Source organism: Suricata suricatta, chromosome 1 (genome assembly GCF_006229205.1).
Source record: "Suricata suricatta isolate VVHF042 chromosome 1, meerkat_22Aug2017_6uvM2_HiC, whole genome shotgun sequence".
NCBI classification, from domain to species: domain Eukaryota; kingdom Metazoa; phylum Chordata; class Mammalia; order Carnivora; family Herpestidae; genus Suricata; species Suricata suricatta.
Window position 1 is genome coordinate 192,074,872 of NC_043700.1, and position 18,194 is coordinate 192,093,065.

The window sequence follows — 18,194 nt, forward strand, 5'->3', positions numbered from 1 at the left end:
GGGGCAGAGAGAGTGAGGGGAAGACTGAGAACCCCAAACAGGGTCCACACCATCAGCACGGAGCTCAATGTAGGACTGCACCACGGCCCCCACCGTGAGATCACGACCTGAAACTGAGTCAGACACTTAACCGACTGAGCCACCGAGGCGCCCCTATTTTTTTTTTTAATATTTTAATGTTTACTTTTGAGAGAGAGAGAGAGACAGAGGCAGAGCGTGAGCAGGGGAGGGACAGAGGGAGGGAGACCCAGAATCTGAAGCAGCTTCAGGCACTGAGCTGTCAGCACAGAGCCCGACGCAGGGCTCAAACTCACAAACCATGAGATTATGACCTGGCCAGAAGTCTGACGCTCAACCGTCTAAGCCACCCCGGTGCCCCTCCCCAATTTTTTTTAATGTTTATTTTATTTTTGAGAGAGACAGAGAGAGAATGCAGGGGAAGGGCAGAGAGAGCAGGGAGAGAGGATCCAAAGCGGGCTATAAATAGCTCCCCTTTTCTCTCTAGGAGTCCGTTTGGGGCGACAAAGCACCTTGTCACCCAGCCTAAGAAATGTCCTCTGAGGCGGCTACCCTCTGTGGGCTGAGGCCCTGGGGGTGCAAGGGGGGAAAGTGGGGGTGCCTGAGCGGGCAGCCGGGTGGGGCCCCGGCCCTCGGGGCTCTGCGGTGAGAAGGGCGGTGCCCTAGAGGCTGGTCGGTTCCCACAATGGAAGAAGAGGAAAGCTGATGGCAGGAGGCTGCAGTCGGCTCCCCCGTGGAAGGTCATGGCCATTTCCGTTCTGTTCCAGGGCCCAGAGCCGGCCTGAGGGGAGGCGGGACCCTTTTGCAGGAGGACCCCCCACGCCACTGCAGGTCTCTACGGCAGATGTGTCTCCCGTCTCCAGGGTCGCTCCGTCCCAAGAACAGGGCTGCCCAGACTTTATGCGAACTGTCCCTTTTAGGGTTTGAGCAGACACTGGCTCCGGGCCAGCCCAGACCCCGTCCTGCCCTGCGCTTAGGGCCCGGCAGCGGGGGAGAGGCCCAGTCTGTAGCACCTGTACCAGAGGGTCCGCAGCCCCCTGAGGCTGTCCCCCTGGCCCCCAAATGTCAAATTGGACAGCCGCTACCCGGCAGCTGGTGGGGCCCCCCCAGCAGTCCCGGGCCCTGCGGTATCCTGCGGGGGGGGGGGGGCCCTCAGATTCAAAGCCATCCAGCAGAAGCCAAGCCCCGCCCCAAAGGACAAGGATGTGATCTGTGGCCTTGAGGGACACGGTGGCACTGTGTGTCACATTCTACCCCTGCTCCCTGCTCTGTCCAGTTTCTAATTTCCCTCATCACTAAAAAGGGGGGATTCCCTGAACAAAGCAGATTCTCTGCCACCACGAGCCCTGACCTAGAAAAGGAGGTACAGAGGCCGCCCCTCCCCGGCTGGGCAGGCCCAGAGCTCGAGTGCTGCCCGGGCCCAAGGCCACCAGGGCTGGGCTTGCTGTGTGCCTGGGCCTCACCTGCGGGTGACTGTAGGGGGCGCCCAGGGGAGGGGGGTGCCCAGGGGAGGGGGGCGCCCAGGGGAGGGGGGACGCCCAGGGGAGGGGGGCGCCCAGGGGAGGGGGACGCCCAGGGGAGGGGGACGCCCAAGGGTGGCTCTAGGGGCTGAGTGCTGACCCCCTGCTCCCAGGCTGCCTGCACCCTCATTGTTCCCCCACTGTCCCCCCTCACTGTCCCCTTCACTGTGCCCCCTCAGTGTCCCCTCACTGTCCCCTGTCCCCCCTCAGTGTCCCCTCACTGTCCCGCACTGCCACACGCCCGGTCAGTGTGGTCTCTGCTGGTCCCCGCAGCACCCCATGCATCCCAGCTGCCCTGGCTCCCAGATGGGGTATCATGTCCTTGACCTGGAAGGGCCTGGCCACGTGAACCCCTCCCTCACACACACACCTCCGGGGTCCACTCTCTCTGCCAGGGGGATGCTGCCAGGTCTCCTGCTCCCACCCTGCCCCTGCCCCCGGTGACACATGCTCCCCACTCCCCTGCACCCACCACCCTGAGCCCATTCCACAGGTGGGGACGGAGGCCGGGCAGGGCCAGCAGCAGGTCAGCACTGGGCGACAGGCTGGGATTTGATCCCCTGAGCCCTGGGCCACCGCCTGAGCCTGGCCACACACACTGCCGGCCAGCCCTGCCTTTGCTGTGTGGTCCCTGCTCCGATTCACGGCGGCCTCGCCTTCCACAGGACGAAAGCTGACTGTCCAGTCCCCGAGGCTGGCGTTGCAGGCTCCCCTACGCCAGCGACCTGGGGGCCACACTGCCAGAAGCCCTTGGCGCCAGGAGAGACGAGCCCGGACCAGGTGCTTGTGGTTAGTGGACGGACTGAGCCTGGGCCCGAGGGGCCCTCCCCCTCCCCGGTCCGCGCTCTTCTGGCTTTCCTGTCCTCAGCGGGCCTGCTGGCGAGCCACCCTCGGGGTCACCTCCCACCTGTCAGGGCTCCACTCTCCCCCACACACCGCCCAGGTGGAGGGGAGGCCCTTCACACACCCGCCCGTCCCCATCCTGTCACCCCGGAAAGGAATCAAGTTCACGTCTGTCCCCCACCCCCCATCCCGAAGCTCCTGGATAGGAAGGACACAGCTGGCCATCGGGAGGGTGGACTTCTGATTGCCCCCTGCACCCGGCACATGTGAGGCTTGGGGACACAATGCCCAGAGCAAGAGAGAGGAGGCTCCAGGAAGTGCAGGGGGACCGGCCCTACAGGTATGGTGGTCGGCAGGGCCACTTTGGGGCCCACACCCAGGAGGCTGGGCAGATTCATTCCGGAAGAACCCTTGGTTGTGTGGAGGAAGGGACAGCAAAGAAGGACGGTGGCGGTCGCACGGGGGAGCAGGGGCGTGGATTTGGGTGGCTGCGGTCAGTGGTGTGGGCTGGGGCGGGGGGGTGGGGACCCAGAACAAGAAGCAAGGGGGCAGAGAAGGACAGACGTGTGGGGGACCCAGAGCCTGGCGGGAACCCACAGGCTGAGGGCAGCTGAGGGGACACTGAGACAGACGTGGGGCTCAGGGTCCCCAACCCAGCCTGACTCACACCCGCCCCCCAAAAACGCTCCGGCTCCAGGACCCCCCTCCCAAGTTCCTCCCTGACCTTCTTGAGGAGGGGCAAGATGCCCCTTCCCCGAATGTCCGCAAAACCAACCGGCCGCACCTCTGTGTTTTGGAATTCATTAGGGTCAGTGCACAGGGGAAATAAGTCAAATGGAGCATACTGTTGTTTCTACCCAGAACACATGAAGTTAATTAAATAGAGTACATCGTAACAATAGAACTCGTATTAATTAGGGATATTGTTACCAAATAGAACACGTATTAATTAAATAGACCACATCGTTACTGAACAGAACATATGCTAATTAACCAGAGGACGCTATTCCTGCCTGAAGCGTACTTCTTCCCTGGGGCCCCAGGAAGGATGGCTCTGCTGGCCAGGGACGGGGAGGCCCCACAGGCAGGCCAGCCTTGGGCAGGTCCACAAAGCAGGAAAGGGGGTCCCCTGCATGGTGTGAACACCAGCTTCTTGCACAGACTCGACTTTGAAAGGTCTCTTCCTATTTGGGGAAAATGTAGCTTGTGAGAATGTCTCCCTTCTCGGAAAATGTACCTGAAATAAATCAGAAAGCATCATCTCAAAACAGGAAAATGACAGCATAATACACTGTAGGCCTCCCTGTCCTCCTAACCCTCCTACACCGCTATGTGACCATTTACAGGTGTGGAGACTGAGCCCGGCAGACAGGTGGCCGCTGTGGACATGGCCCTGCCCAGCCTCCCCAATGCCCCAGCCTGGCCTCCAACCCTCCCTGCGGCCCCTATTGCCCCCCTGAGCTGGCTCTGGGCTCAGAGGGTGCTACGGGCCCACTGCAGGCCTGCAGTGTCCCCAGGGGAGCGGCCCAGCCAAGCTGTGCGGGCGGAGGAGGGCTGGTGGGGCTGCCGGAGGGGCCACCCCGTCCCGTGTGTGTCCTCCTCCGCCTGGCACTCGGCGTCGGGGCGTGTGGGCCCCTGCAGCAGGAGCACCGGAAGGCGAGCACTGGAGGGCGAGCACCGGGTGGGAGCGAGAGACGCTGGCCTCCAGAGGGTCAGCTCCCCCCCACCCCGGGGCACAGGGCGCGAATTGACACGGACCTTGGCAGAGGCAGAAACAAGAGAGAGCAGGAGGCAGCCCGGAGGGAGGAAGGAGCCCCACACCCACCCCAGTGGCTGCCAGAGCGGGGCTTGGGGGCCCCCCCGCGGGGACCTGGGGCCCTTCCCGCGTGCTTCCTGCGCTTTCTGTGGTGATACCTGGGGTACTGCGTGGGGGGCCTCGGGCACTCCCCGAGTCAGCAGGCCTCAGAAACCGGGCAGGACCAGTATGTCCATATTCAATGGCGAGGCAGCCTCGGGAGCAAAGTGCCCCCAGCACCCGAAGAGCCTCACCTCGCCCCGCCGCCCCCCGCCCAGTCCCGTCGCCCCACCCAGCGGAGCTACGCTCCCGCTGCGCCCCGCCCCCGCCCCGCTGAGCCACGCCCCCAGAGCCACGCCCCCCACCTCATCCGGAGGCGGCAGCTGGGCCCGCGGTTGCATGGCCGCCCAACCACCCGCTCACTGCCGAGGGGGGCTTGGGAATTACTGGGAGGAAAGTGCGACCTTTCCCTTTCGGGGGGACCAAGTGTCCCAGCGTGGCTGGGCCTTGCTGGGTTTTGGCGTCACAAGTCCCGCACGCCTGGAACCCCCCCAGCCCAGGTCTCCCGCTCCGGGCGCCTCACGTGCAAGCAGGACACCCGCATTCACACCTGAAGGAAGCCGGACCCTTCCACACCCCCAGTTCTCCTGCTCTTAATAACACCGCCCCAGCGTGCCACCGACGCGGGCGCCGGCGTGCTGACGGCCGGCCGGGACAGGGGCGGTGCCCGACGACCTTCCCGACGGGCGCACGGGGTCTCGGTGCAGGGAAGCCCCCTTCCTCCTCCCGGGAGGATAGAGCCCTGCCCCGGCTCGGTGCTCCCGAGAGCGCACCTCACACGCTTTGTGCGTCACCCCTTCAGTTCCGCGGTGACAGCGGGGCTTCCAGGGTCTGCCGGGGCAGCAGACGACACGGGCGCCCGCGCCACAGGAGGGGCGAGGCCTCGCGGGGAGGGCGCTGCTGCTCTGATCGCGCCCACAGCTCCTCCCGGGAGGCCCGCTCCTCCAAGCTCTGGGCCCAAACTGAAGAAAGTTGCCAGCAAAAGATCTTCCTTACAAAAACTCCTGCAAAACAACAGAATTGACAAGCAGAGGCCAGGCCATGAGGTCCGCTTCCCAATTTTGTTTGTAGAATAGACACACGAAACGTCCTAACCGGCAGGTGTCTAGTCCTGGGGCCTGAAGCACGTCCCTAACATACGCTCCATCCGCCCGCCCTCCACCCGGAGCCCTTAGTCCTGCGCAACCGAAGCTCCTCCCCCACGAACACGGAGCCCCGCCCCGCGCGCCCCTGGCGCCCCTCCCGTCCCTTCCCTGCGGCTTCACGGCGGGAGGCTTCCTGTGAGTGGGCCACCCCGCGTGTCCCTCGGTGTCCCGCGGACTGCACCGAGCCTCACGTGCTCGAGTTTCACCCGCGTGGTGGCGGGTGGCAGGATTTCTTTCCGTTTTGAAGGCTGAATAACAATCCTCGTGTGGACGGCCCACGTTGTGCTTGTCTGTCCATCCGTGGACACTGGGTGGCTTCCACATTGTCACCATTGCGAGTGGTGCTGTGAATACAGGTGCTCCTGCGTCTGCTCTGGTCCCTGCCTTCAATTCGTTGTGTCCACGCCCAGACGCGGACTTGCTGGGGCCCACGGGGGCTCTGGTGGAAGTCTCCACACTGTTTTCTGCAGCGGCCGCACTAGTTTACATTCCCACCAGTGCACAGGCTCCGGGTTCCCCACATCCTCACCAACACGTTATTTTCTGGGTTTTTTTTTTTTTTTTGGAAAGGATCCATCCTACCAGGTGTGAGGTGGCATGTCATTGTGGTTTGATTTGCATTTCCCTGATGTTTAGCGTACTTATTGGCCGTCTGCCCGTCTTCTAAAGCTGTGGTTTGGAAGTGACCCACAACAGCAGAGTACCAAAACGGCTTTGTTGCTCAGGTCTAGGGACTGTGAATGGCCCACTGTGACCGGATGAGTAACAACAGAGACACGCACCATCCGCAACTGCTTACACACTTATTCCAGAAAATACCTTTTCTTGTGTTCATTTCTTCAAAATCTATAATTATGTTGTTATAATCCAGATTTCCACATAGTTCATGCTGTATCTTCACTTTGGAGAATCTTTCTTCTGCAGAAGCAGAAGCAATCAAAAGCCATCAATAAAATTCTTACAGCAAATATTTATAGGAGGAAAAGAACCACATGCATCGTGTTCAAACACTGTTATGGGGTTGCATATGAAACACTTTCACAGAAAACATGGCCAACTACTTTAATTTCATTATAGAAGTCACCATAAGAGCAAGGTTTTCAGGGCTCCAGGGCGGCTCGGTCTGATAAGCATCCGACTCTTGGTTTCGGCACAGGTCATGATCTCACAGTTCATGAATTCGAGTTCTGGGTCGGGCTCTGTGCTGATGGTGTGGAGCCCGCTTGGGATTCTCACTTTCTCTCCCTGCTCTCTCTGCTCCTCCCTGGTTCTCTCTCTCCCTCTCTCTCTCTCTCTCTCTCTCTCTCTCTCTCTCTCAAATAAGTTATTTAAATTTTTTTTCATTTTAAAAAAGAGCAAGATTTGGGGTGCCTGGGTGGCTCAGTCAGTTGAGCATCCGACTTTGGCTCAGGTCATGATCTCACGGTTCGTGGGTTTGGGCCCCGCATCGGGCTCTGTATTGACAGCTCAGAGCCTGGAGCCTGTCTTCAGATTCTGTGTCTCCCTCTCTCTCTGACCCTCCCCTGCTCACGCTGTCTCTCTGTCTCAAAAATAAATAAAAACCTATAAAAAAAAGAGCAAGATTTTTACCATACCTTAAAGCAATTGCTAAATTCATGCAGTATTTCTAAAGTTCTTCCAAATTTGTTAACACCAAGGCATTATTTCAGAAATACCAAATTATTTTTCAGTGTATTCAAATTTCTCTTCAATCGATATCATGTCTTCATCAAAACTGACAGTAACTAATCTCTACAGAATTAATGTTATTTTTATACGAGTCATCTTCTTCATCTTAATGCAAATGTTTTCATTTCCTTGTTCTGATTTCCTTATGTTCACTAGAATGCAATTGTCATTTATTTCACATGCGAGTGTTTTTTAATTGTTATGGAGAAGAGCTATTTACTCTCCAATTTAAAAAATACTTAATTTTTGGCGTGCCTGGGTGGCTCAGTCAGGTCACGATCTCACAGTCCGTGGGTTCGAGCCCCACATCAGGCTCTGTGCTGACAGTTCAGAGCCTGGAGCCCGCTTCGGATTCTGTGTCTCCCTCTCTCTCTGATCCTCCCCTGCTCATGCTCTCTCTCTCTCTCTCTCTCTCTCTCTCTCTCTCTTTCTCTCAAAAATAAATAAAACATTAAAAAAAATTTTTAATGCTTAATTTTTTAAACATTAAATAGCCATAGCCAACCTTGGGGGTGCTCCAGACTGGCTCAGGTGGTACAGAGCGTGACTCTTGATCTCAGGGCTGTGATTTCGCATCTCTTGTTGGGTGTAGGGATTACTTAAAAATAAAATCTTAAAAAAAAAAAGTGCATCTTGTTTACTTTTTCCCTGTTTTAGCAAGCTTTCCTGATTTTCTCAATAGCAATCAACACACCAAGTGGCTGCAGTGGACCAGACGTGCGATCAGTTTCACTCTCCTCTGAAGACTATGATTCCTCTTTGTCTGAGGATATTCTGCTATTTCACTTTACTCTTCTACGTGGCTTGAATCTTGTATAAATTAAATCTAATTGTTTTAACAGCATCTAGTTGATATGCTTTTTGTGTTTCTGAGAGTGATTATAAGGTCAAATATGATACATGTTTCATCAAGATGTTCCATTTTTGTGCAGATGCAGAAAATATCAAATATAATCCTTGAATTATCCTAAAGCGTATCATCATCGTTGGCATCCTCAACGCCACGTCTCCCAATAACAAATTCAGCCTCCGCGCCGTAGTTGGCGCCAAGAAGCCTTCCGCGTTTCAGGCCAAAACTCTGGCTTGTTTACCTTTTCCTTCACCACTGGGATGGCATCAGTATTTTAGTTGTCCCTTGATAATCTTTAAAGTATTAAAGGTAAAATTGTTGTATTTGATTTTTTAAAATTTAGTGGACTCTTCTTAGGCAAAACGACTCACAATTCCATGGCCGGTGTCCGCTGGCTGCCCACATTGGGCAGAGGTAAGCCCCCCCCCCCCCGTTCGGTCCCACGCAGCGTGCGCCGCGACATTCAGAGCGTGAACGCGCCTGAGCCGCCGCTCGAAGCTGCGGCCCGCGTTCCGCTCATTTCTGAGAAGCACCGGAAACAACCTCAATGGAAATACGAAGAAAAGCAAGACCGATGGCACTGTGGGGAACCAGTATTTTAGGATGTGAGCACCCATGGCGTTGACTCCACCTGAGAGGAACGATTTAACAAGTTTGTTACTCTTTTCCATCAGCCTAAGCAGTTTCGATGTGGAGAGTAATAACTAAAGAAAACGGGACTCCCCCCTCCCCCCTCCTTGGGGTGGAGCAGCACACACAAGACTTTCACTCCGGTGGTACAGTGAAAACGCCAAGAAAAACAATTATAGTACTTTTCTACCAGGTTAGCAGGCAGAACACGCAAGGAAATTTTAGTGAACTGAACTCCTGAGGAAGATGAGCTCTTCCAGAAGACAGAATGTAGTAGCAATGTCCGTGCCTGGGACAGAAGTCTGGTTCTCATACTGGAGGAGGACGAGCGGGCATGAAGCGAAACAAACGCAGTCTTGGGAGGTAAGCCAGCCCCAGAAACCTACCCCTCCCACCCAGACTCCAACTTTGCCAAGAAAGTGATTGACCAGCGTGGAAGCATTTAGTCTCCCCATTCTCACCAGGCCGAGATCCCAGCGCTGTGCCGGAGCTAAGTCTAAGATGAACAGCATGTTTCCGAAGCTGTGGTTGGGCTCTAGATCAAACTCTGACAAGACTGAAAAGGCTGCGGTGGAATGGAAGTTGGGGGGATGCACGTAGGTGAGCTCGATATGATTGAAGCTGTGTCACGCTTCGGGAGTCGGTTTGACGCTTGGAGGAACCTAACTGGTAAGTCCCTCACCCAAAATGAGGAAATGGTTTGCATTTTGGGGGAAATAAGAACAAAATAAAAACAAACCATTACATAGCAGTCTCCACTGTTCATTTACACACAATGTCTGGAATGGAATACAAAATTACAAGACATGTGAAGAAGTAGAGAATTTGACACATGTCAGGAGAAAACACAATCAAAAGCTTTAGATTCTAGATGTCAAGTAATCGAAATTAGCAGACACATAATGTAAAAAGAATAATATGAATATGTAGAAGAATTTGCAGATAAGGGTAGATGTAATGGATTAAGAGGTGTGGTAGTTAGATAAATGGAATTCTAAAATCTCAAAGGAAGTTTAAGAAAATTACAATATTACAGTATCTGAAATAAAAATGTATTGGCTGAGCTTCTGGTCACTTCAAAAGAAACTTCCAGGGAACTTGAAGACAGATCAATGTGAATAATCCAAACTAAATCACATAGAAGAAGAAAAGATTGAATAAAATAAAAATAGTGCTTGTAGCCTACAGGATAACATCAATGTGACTGGAGCCCCAGGAAGGTAACATGGGGAAAATATACTGAAGAAATAGTGGCCAAAGTTTTCTCAAATTTTATTTAAAAAATAGCCCCACAGATCCCCAAATTCAACAAATTCAAGCACTCAAAACAACAACACACTTGGGTGCAAATTGTTGAAAAAACTTAGAAGCATCCAGAGGAGAAAGACACATTACATACATTAGTACAATAATAAAAATGGCTGAGTTTTCATCAGAAACCATGGAGAACCACAGACAAAAGAACAACATCTCTAAAGAACTGGGAAGAAAAGCTGTCAACTGAGAATTCTATATCCAGTGAAAATACACTTGAAAAGAGAAAGCAAAATAAAAGTATTTACAGATAATCAAAACCTTGGTGAATCCATCGCTAGTACACTCAGGATGCAAGAAATGCTAAAAGAAGTTGTTTAGGCTGGAGGAAAGTGATACCAGATGGAAACTTGGATCCACACAAAGGAGTGAAGAGCATTAGAAATAGCAAATATCTGTAATATGAAAGATGACACTTCTATTTTCTTCATTTCTTTAAAGACAATTGAATATTTAAAGCAAAAATAACAACAATGTAGTTGAGGTTGGGGCACCTGGGTGGCTCACTCAGGTAAGTGTCTGACCCTCGATTTCAGCTCAGGTCATGATCTCACGGTTTGTGAGATCAAGTCCTGTGTGGGGTCCATGGTGACAGTGTGGAGCCTGCTTGGGATTCTCTCTCTCCCTCTCTCTATGCCACTCCCCTGCTCTTTCTTTCAAAATAAATAAAAACATAAACAATGTATTTGAGGTTTATTTTATACATACATGTAAATTATAGGCAACAATAGTACAAAAGATAGAAAGGAAATGGAACTGTACATTGAGAGGTCTTGACCTTATCCATGAAGCAGCATAACGTGATTTCAAAGTATTTTGAGGAAAACGAGGATCCATACTGGAATCCCCAGCGCAAACTCTAGAAAATAATAGAAGTGTATTGTAGCCACAAACACAACAGAGGAGATAAATTTTTAAAAATTTAAAATCACTTAATCCAAAAGAAACAGGAAAGAAGAACAAAAGAGCAAAGAGCAAATAGGACAAATAGAACATAATTAGCAAGATTATAGGTAGACGTAAACCTAACTATGTCAATTATTATATTAAATATAAATGGGCTAAACACACATTAAAAGGCAGAGCATGTCAGGCTGGATTTAAAAAAAACTGCTGTCATTTGTTTAACAGAGACACACTTTAAATATAAAAACACATTTATATTGAAAGTAAAAGGATAGAGAGGCACCTGGGTGCTCAGTCCGTCGGGCCTCTGACTCTTGATTTTGGCTCAGGTCAGGATCTCACTGTCGGGTTCTGTGCGGACAGCATGGCGCCTGCCTGGGATTCTCTGTCTCCCTCTCTCTCTGCCTTTCTCTGTCTGTCTCTCTCAATAATAAATAAAATAAACATTTTTTTAAAGAAGAAAGTAAAAGAATAGAAAACATCTGATGAGGGGCTCAAACCCATGAGCTGCAAGATCATGACCCTTAACCAACGGAACCACTCCAGTGTCCCCAGTGAGTTGATTTTTTTAAAGTTTATTTACTTGTTTTGAGAGAGACAGAGCATGAATGTGGGCGGGGGGGGGGGTGCAGAGAGAAGGGGAGAGGGAGAATCCCAAGCAGGCTTAGAGAGGTCAGTGCAGAGCCCAGTGCAGGGCTCAAACCCATGAAATTAAGAACATGACCTGAACTGAAATCAAGGGTTGGACACGTACCCAACTGAGCCACCCAGGTGCCCCTCAGTGAGCAGATTTTTGACAACAGCCCCAGGAAAACTGAACGAGGGAAAGGGAAGACTTGTAACAAATGGCGCCGGAGTAACCGGGGACCATGCGGAGGCAACGACCTGGATACGGATACCTAACTCCTGTGCCCAGCCCGGAGGCTGAGATGGATCAAAGACCCAGACGCAAGCACAACCTCCAGAATCCGATGTGAAGACACCTTCCAGGCCTTGTCAAGATGACCCAGGATACAGGAAGCTCTAACCACAGAGGAAAAATAGACCAGATGATTTTGATGTTATCAAAAGCAAAGTCTCCACCACCAAAAGCCAGCATCAAGGTCCACTTTCACCATGGAGGCTTCATGAGTGCTGGACAGAGCCCCCCTCCCCAGTCCTCCAGCCAAAACTGAAAACCGGACAAAATGTGTGAAAGGGCTGTTTTCAAACGAGAGAGACGGGAAGGCAGTGAGCCTTGTGAGCCCACCGCCCCCGCTCAGAGGAAGCCTTCTGTGGGTGCAGGCTGTGGGGACCAGGGGTGGGGGGGCTCCAGCTGGGGAGGGAGCTCTCAGACCCGAGCAGGGAGGCGGTGGGCAGGGTGGACGTGGGGCCAGGCTGCATTTCTAGGGGGAGATGCCTGAACTTGGGCTCCAAAGCCTGGGCTGTAGGCCCTGCTCCACCGCACTGACGAGTCCCAAGGCCCTCAGACCTCACCCCTCCCCAGGCAGCACAGAGTGCTCAGCTGGGGCCTGTCCCCCACCCGCACCCCCGCTCCTGCCCGAGGCCAGCGCTGCGCGGGGCTCCTGGGTCCAGGCTGGGCGCAGCGTTACTATTCTTGGCTGTAACCTAAGCAGCTGCCCATTAAAATTCCATTAGTTTCGAAGGCTTGAGCTGCAGTTGATGTTTCTAATTATTGTGAAATTAAAATTGTCCTTGTAATTTAAATAATTGCAGGCAGTGCCAGCTGGCACCCTGGGGAGCCACACTGTTCCCAAGCAGAACTTGGAAAGTCTCTGGAAAGTTCTCTGAACAGGAAAAGATGAAGGCGTTTCTGAAAACGAGGGAGGCGGGGGTCAGGTACGTAGTTGGAATCTGAATTTCAACGCTAACAAGTTCTGGCGACCTGGGTCCCCCCCCCCCCGCCCCCCTTCCACCACAAGGCAGGCTGCTCCCAGACCGCAGCTGTGGCCCCCGGAAGGAGGGGCTAGACCCTAGGGGTTAAGGGACACAAGGCTGGGCTGGCAGACCCTTGTGGTATGAGGTGGCAGCAGAAACAGGAGGGCGGATACCGGGATGCCCAGGCCTCTCCCTCGCACCGCTCCCCTGTACAGGGGGCGCCCGCACCGCCTCTGCCCTCCCCTGGAACTAGGCCTCTGGAAGTGCTCCTGCTGCCTGCGGGACCCAGCCGCAGCTCCAGAGGACAGAGCCGGGAGGGCGCAGGGCTGGCTCTGTCCCCCCCAGCCCACCCCACCCCCGCCGGCACAGAGCTAACCTGAAGCCCCAGGCGCCCTGGTTTCTCGCCAACTCTGACTCCGGGGCCATGCACACATGGAGGGGGGCATCGGCCATCACGCCCTGCACACCTCTTGGCTCCTGTTCCCCTGTTGGGTCCTGACCTCTCCCGAGCACCCCAGAGAGCCAAGCTGGAGGTGCAGGGAAGGCTGGGCCTCCGGCTCACACGCATGCCTCCCAGCACGCCCGGCGTCCCTGCAGTCCGACCCCTCCGGTGCTGGTGGCCAGCTGGTTCCCTGAGGGCAGGGCTGTGTCAGCCTTGACCGTGTCCCTGGAGGTCAGCCCCGCCGGGGCCGGTGCGGCTCTGAGGACGAGCAGCGGGGACAGAGCGCTAGGGCCGGCAGTGCCCGAGAGCGCCTCACTCCCTGGGGCTGCTCTGCAGAGCTCGGGGAGGAGCCCGGGCCCGGAGGGGCAGGGGCACGGGGCTGGGGGCTCCCTCCTCCTCCCTTCTCCCCTGGCAGACTTTGCTCCAAGGGCAAGACAGGGCCGGCACTGACTGGACTGTGAATGGTTCCCAGCCATTTCCCTAAGGCTGCGGCCGCCTTGATCTGTCCTCTCAGCCCGCCCAGCGGGGACTCGCCCACGCCGGAGGTGGTGGGCCTGGGAGGAAGTGCAGCCTTGCCTGGGGTGGGCGGGGCTTCAGGGGGCAGCCGACGCCCCCTCCGGCCAGCACTGCAGCCCTGTCCCGGGCCCCCCTCCACCCCCTGACCTGGTGTGGCCCGGCACCCAGCCTCGTGCACACTCGGGCTCACAGTGGGAGCTGTTCTGTTCGGGGCTCCCACCTCCCATGGGCTTCCCACAACTCGAGTTTTTAAGGCTCTTTATTACCCACCACAGATTAGGCCGTTTTTTCCTTTTATTTGTCTCAGAGAGGTCTGGGCCCCAAGGTCATAGGTTCTTCCGAAATTTCTTCTGAAGCTTTCCACTTTCCACATCTAAGTCTTTGATCCATCTGAAACCAAGCCGGTAGAAGGTTATGAGAGACCTGGCCGGTCACACGACCGCTCATCCCCGAGCCCCGGGCGCGCGCTCCGGTCCGTCACCGCCTGTCCTGGCCTCTGCCAGGCGAGTCCACGGCGCCGCGCATGCTCGGTGCCTTCTACGAGGAAACGAACTCAACTGAGTACATCCGAGGACCTGGCGGCTTCACGTGATGAGTCAGGATCCCGCGGCGCCTCCGCCCGGAAGGGGCCGAGCTCCGCACGGGATGGAGGGCGTTCATGTGCAGAAGTGCGGGGACAGAACGTGCCGTTTCCGGCGGGGTCCCCACGGGACATGTCTTACTCCCCAGGGCCACCTCCCCCAACAGGGAGGTCCTAGCGCCCCAGGAAGCCCTCCCCCCCAGGGACGTTTCCCCCAGTGGGGACACCCACCAGGGACATCCTCCCAGAGATGTCCCGGAGATGTCCTCTCCCCCACCGTGTCCTCTACACCAGAGACCTCCTTTCCCCCAAGAACATACCGACCCCCCAGGACGGCCCCCTGGCCCCCCAACACCCCACATGCTTTCCCCCAGGGATGCAGTTCCACACCTCTGTTCACGTCTCCCTTTCTGTCCTTTACTGTGACTAGAGTTCTCTCCAGTTTCATTTATTCATGACCATTTCATAGCTTTTGTTGTTATGAATGGGAGTTTCCCCATTTCTAACCGGTTATTAATAATATAGAGAAAAGGAATCTTATTAATGTTATATGTGTCTCTTACTCATCTAGTAGAGGTTTTCTAACTTTGCTCTCAGGTTTCTTGGTCTTACGATCCTGTCAGCGGCAGAAACAGAACCGTCCCCCCTCCTTTGCCAGGACCTGCACGGGGAGGTGGCCCTGGCTGATGCTGACGCACGGGGACGGTCCTCGTTCGCCGGCTGGGGGCGGGCACGCCGTCTGGGGCCCTCGCTCTGCAGGGCCTGCTGCGCCCGGAGCTTCTCAAGGGGCCTTTGGGGATGCAATCCGCTGACTTGCCGATTTGGTGGACTTGGTGACATCTGCGCGTTCTCTGGGCGTGAGGCCCCCTTTCCTGAAAGAAGGCATACTCGGTAGTGAGCGTCTCATGTTTGCTAAGATTTTATTTAGAATTTTCACTCTATCTTCCTGTTTCGTGTATGTACTTTTTAAATCTGACTGGTGTTAAGGCTTTGGTCGGTTCAGACACGAACGGGGCACTCCCGTCTTTCTTAGGGTCTGACAGAGCTCAGACGGCATCTTGCGAAGGAATTTGGACGATTCCTGTCCTTTTGATCCTTTGATGCCACACACAGGAATCTATATACTTGCTGGCTACAGCTCAACAGAGGAAAAAACCAATCCAATTAAAAAATGGGCAGAAAGTCTGAATATTTTCCCAAAGAAGACACACAGCTGGCCGACGTCACTCATGGCAGGGAAGTGCAATCAGAGCCACAGTGAGATGCCACCTCGCCCTCAGGACGGCCATCATCTAACAGATGAGAGGACGTGGAGGGAAGGGGGCCTCGTGCACTTGGGGAAATGCGAACGGGTGCACCTGCCGAGCTGAGCAAGCCAGACACGACGGCAGACACCGCACAACTGTGCCCCCGAAGCCCCTGGAAGAGCCAGATTCCCAGACAGGAAGTGGGGCGCAGGGCGGCAGCGGTGGGCAGCTGTGAGTCAGGGAGGTTCCGTAGGCGGAGGCTGGGGGCGCTCACCGCAATGAGAATGCACTGTGCCACGGAACTGGACACTTAATGTGGTCAAAACGGTATCTTAGGTGCATTTTACCGCAGTTAAAAATCACGTGGAAACGCTAAGGACTCAAACGATCCAAATTATAAGAACAGCACAGCTGAGAGGTTTACCTCTCAGAGTTCAGGACTCACAGCAGTTAAGACAGAACGTGCTGCCATGAGGATGAAATCACTGACAGCAGCCGCACCACAGGCGGAGATGGAGACGCACACGTTTTGGGGCAGTTCACTTATCTGCTTTTAGTTAGTTAGTTAGTTAGTTAGCTTGTTTATTTTTAGCAGTCTCTGCACCTAACCTGGGGCTTGAACTCACGCCCCGGAGATCCAGAGTCACACACGGTACCGACTGAGGCAGCCGGAGCCCCGGGAACTTTACTGTGGGGCAAGATTCCAGGAACGTCCAGGAGCGGAGGGCCAGCCCTGCCTGCACACGGTGCTGTGACCCGTGGGAAACGTGACCCGGGCCCTCCCTCACGTGGAGCCACAGAGCAGAATGTGGGGGCTTTGTCCCCTCAAGTTAACTGCCTCATCTGATGTACAAGCCACCTGCTCGCGGGCACAGGTGCCCACGGGGATGCCCACTGCGCCACCGTCCAGACAGCTGGAACAGCACCATGCACAGTGACGGGTGAAGCCACGGCCGCCACCCACGGCTGGTACTGCCCTGACGGGGGGGGGGGGGGGGGGGAGGGCGCTCGTCTGCGGAAACACGGAGCTCCCGTGAGGCAGAGCCGGGGCCCTGGGCGGGACAGCTCGGGGCTGTGTTCGAGGGACAACGGCTGGGTGGGGAGAGACAGGCGCCTGTGCTGGCCAGCTCCTCGCTCCGACCACGTCACATGCACGCGCCAGGTGACCAGAAAGGGCTCGCGGGAGACCAGCAGGAGCTCCGAAGGCCACATGAGGGCCAGAAACTCCGGCTCAGAGGGACAGGCACAAAAGCCGTTGTCCTAAGGAGAACCTGCCAGGGACGGCGTGGCCAGCTCCCGAAGCGCAGGGCTCCTGGGCCACGTCCTGGCGTGGGTCGGCCACGACCCCTCTCGGCTGTGGTCAGGACGTCCGAAGGATGTAGAACGAGGTGCCTGTGGCTGCCCAACCCAAGAGAGGGTCCACGCACCCTGTGCCCTGGCCCCAGAGAGTGGCCGTTGCTCTGGAGAGCCCTCCTCATGTGGCTGGGGCCACGGACCCCCGCCAGCCCCCAGGGGAGTTGGCCCTGCATCTCCCGACACACACGTGTGGTTCCCATGAGGTCCGCGACCCGCTCCCCCCACCCCTGCTCTGACCGGTGGTGGTGACCACACGGTTCCCGTGGATGTCCAGATGGTAGAGGTCCCTGAAGACCGCCGGGGCACGGCGCAGGGGACCGATGCTGCCCAGGGGGACCGCGCTGGTTGTGGCTGCTGACCCGCTCCAGTCCACGGCCCCCTGCAGCCGCACAGGGCGTCTCCGCCTGACGGAGCAGACGGACCCCTGCTGCCCGGGAGACCCGCCCGTCCTGGAAACTGACCAGAGACTCGCCAGGAGTCCACACTCGGCACGTGTCGGGGCTTCTGCTCTGGAAGGTAAGGGTTTCGGGTCGTTGGGGGACTGGGCCTGGTCTTTGGTCCAAAGACCCTTCAGGAACTGGGTAGGTGACCCTGGTGGGTGTGGGGTCCCACTGGGCCCACCCGAGACGGACCTGGGCTGGGCCCGGTGTACCCCCGCCCCGTGAGTGTGGTCTCAGCCACTCAGAGCTTCCCGATGGGGACCTGGTGGAAATCAGGAGGGTCACGTCCACCCTGCCTCCCTGGCGGAGCACGTGGGCCCCCACCTCACCGGGCTCCCGGCCCAGCCTGGCCCGCCTGCGCGCAAGGGCCGAAGCCCCTTGGGTGCCATTTCTGAGGTGCTCCCCATCTTGTCTGTTAGGGCATCTTCCCGTCCCCCCCACCCCCACCCGTGATAGCAAGGGTTTTGATCTGATTCACACCGAGCTACCTCCTGCTCCGGGCACATGAGGCACAGTCACCGCTCTAGGTGGAGGGAGCAGGGCCTCCCGGGCGCTCTTGGGGACACGGCCCATGGGGACTGTTGGGTATGGGGAGGACGCACACAGGACACCCACCTCCTCACCCCTGCCCCCGGCTGTGGGGCACCCTGGAGCCTCCCAGGACGAAGCCGCAGACAGACACGGCCCTGGCCGGCCTCCCGAGGGCAGTTCCCGAGCTGTGGTCTGCGGGTCCCTGAGAGTCCCTGAGGCCCAGGTTACCCTCCATTATTAAGAATGAAAAACGTCCCGTGCCGTCTCCAGCGTGTTGGAATCTGCAGCGTGGCTCCGACGGCTGGGTCCTCAGAATCAGGGTGGGCGGTCCTGTGTCCCTCCCGCCACGTGCTCTCTGTGGAACACGCCAGCCTCCCTGAAGAGTGACGCTGCGGGCACTGCGGGCTCTGTGGGCACTGCAGGTGCTGCGGGGC

General features: G+C 56.1%; 1 protein-coding gene and 1 long non-coding RNA gene across 3 annotated transcripts in view; both read right to left on the reverse strand.

Moving 5' to 3' along the window:
- The window catches only part of ACOX3 (acyl-CoA oxidase 3, pristanoyl), a 922,607-nt gene that overhangs the window by 699,832 nt on the left and 204,581 nt on the right, over nt 1–18,194 (reverse strand). The gene's annotated exons all lie outside the window — the stretch shown is intronic.
- LOC115299811 lies at nt 3,169–5,401 on the reverse strand. Of its 2 annotated transcripts, XR_003912346.1 has the most exons (3): nt 5,332–5,390; nt 5,010–5,240; nt 3,169–3,618 (listed from the first exon to the last, which is right to left on the reverse strand). It is a non-coding gene; the product is annotated as an uncharacterized LOC115299811 (long non-coding RNA). The 2 variants fall into 2 exon arrangements; XR_003912345.1 differs by having other exon boundaries at nt 5,010–5,401.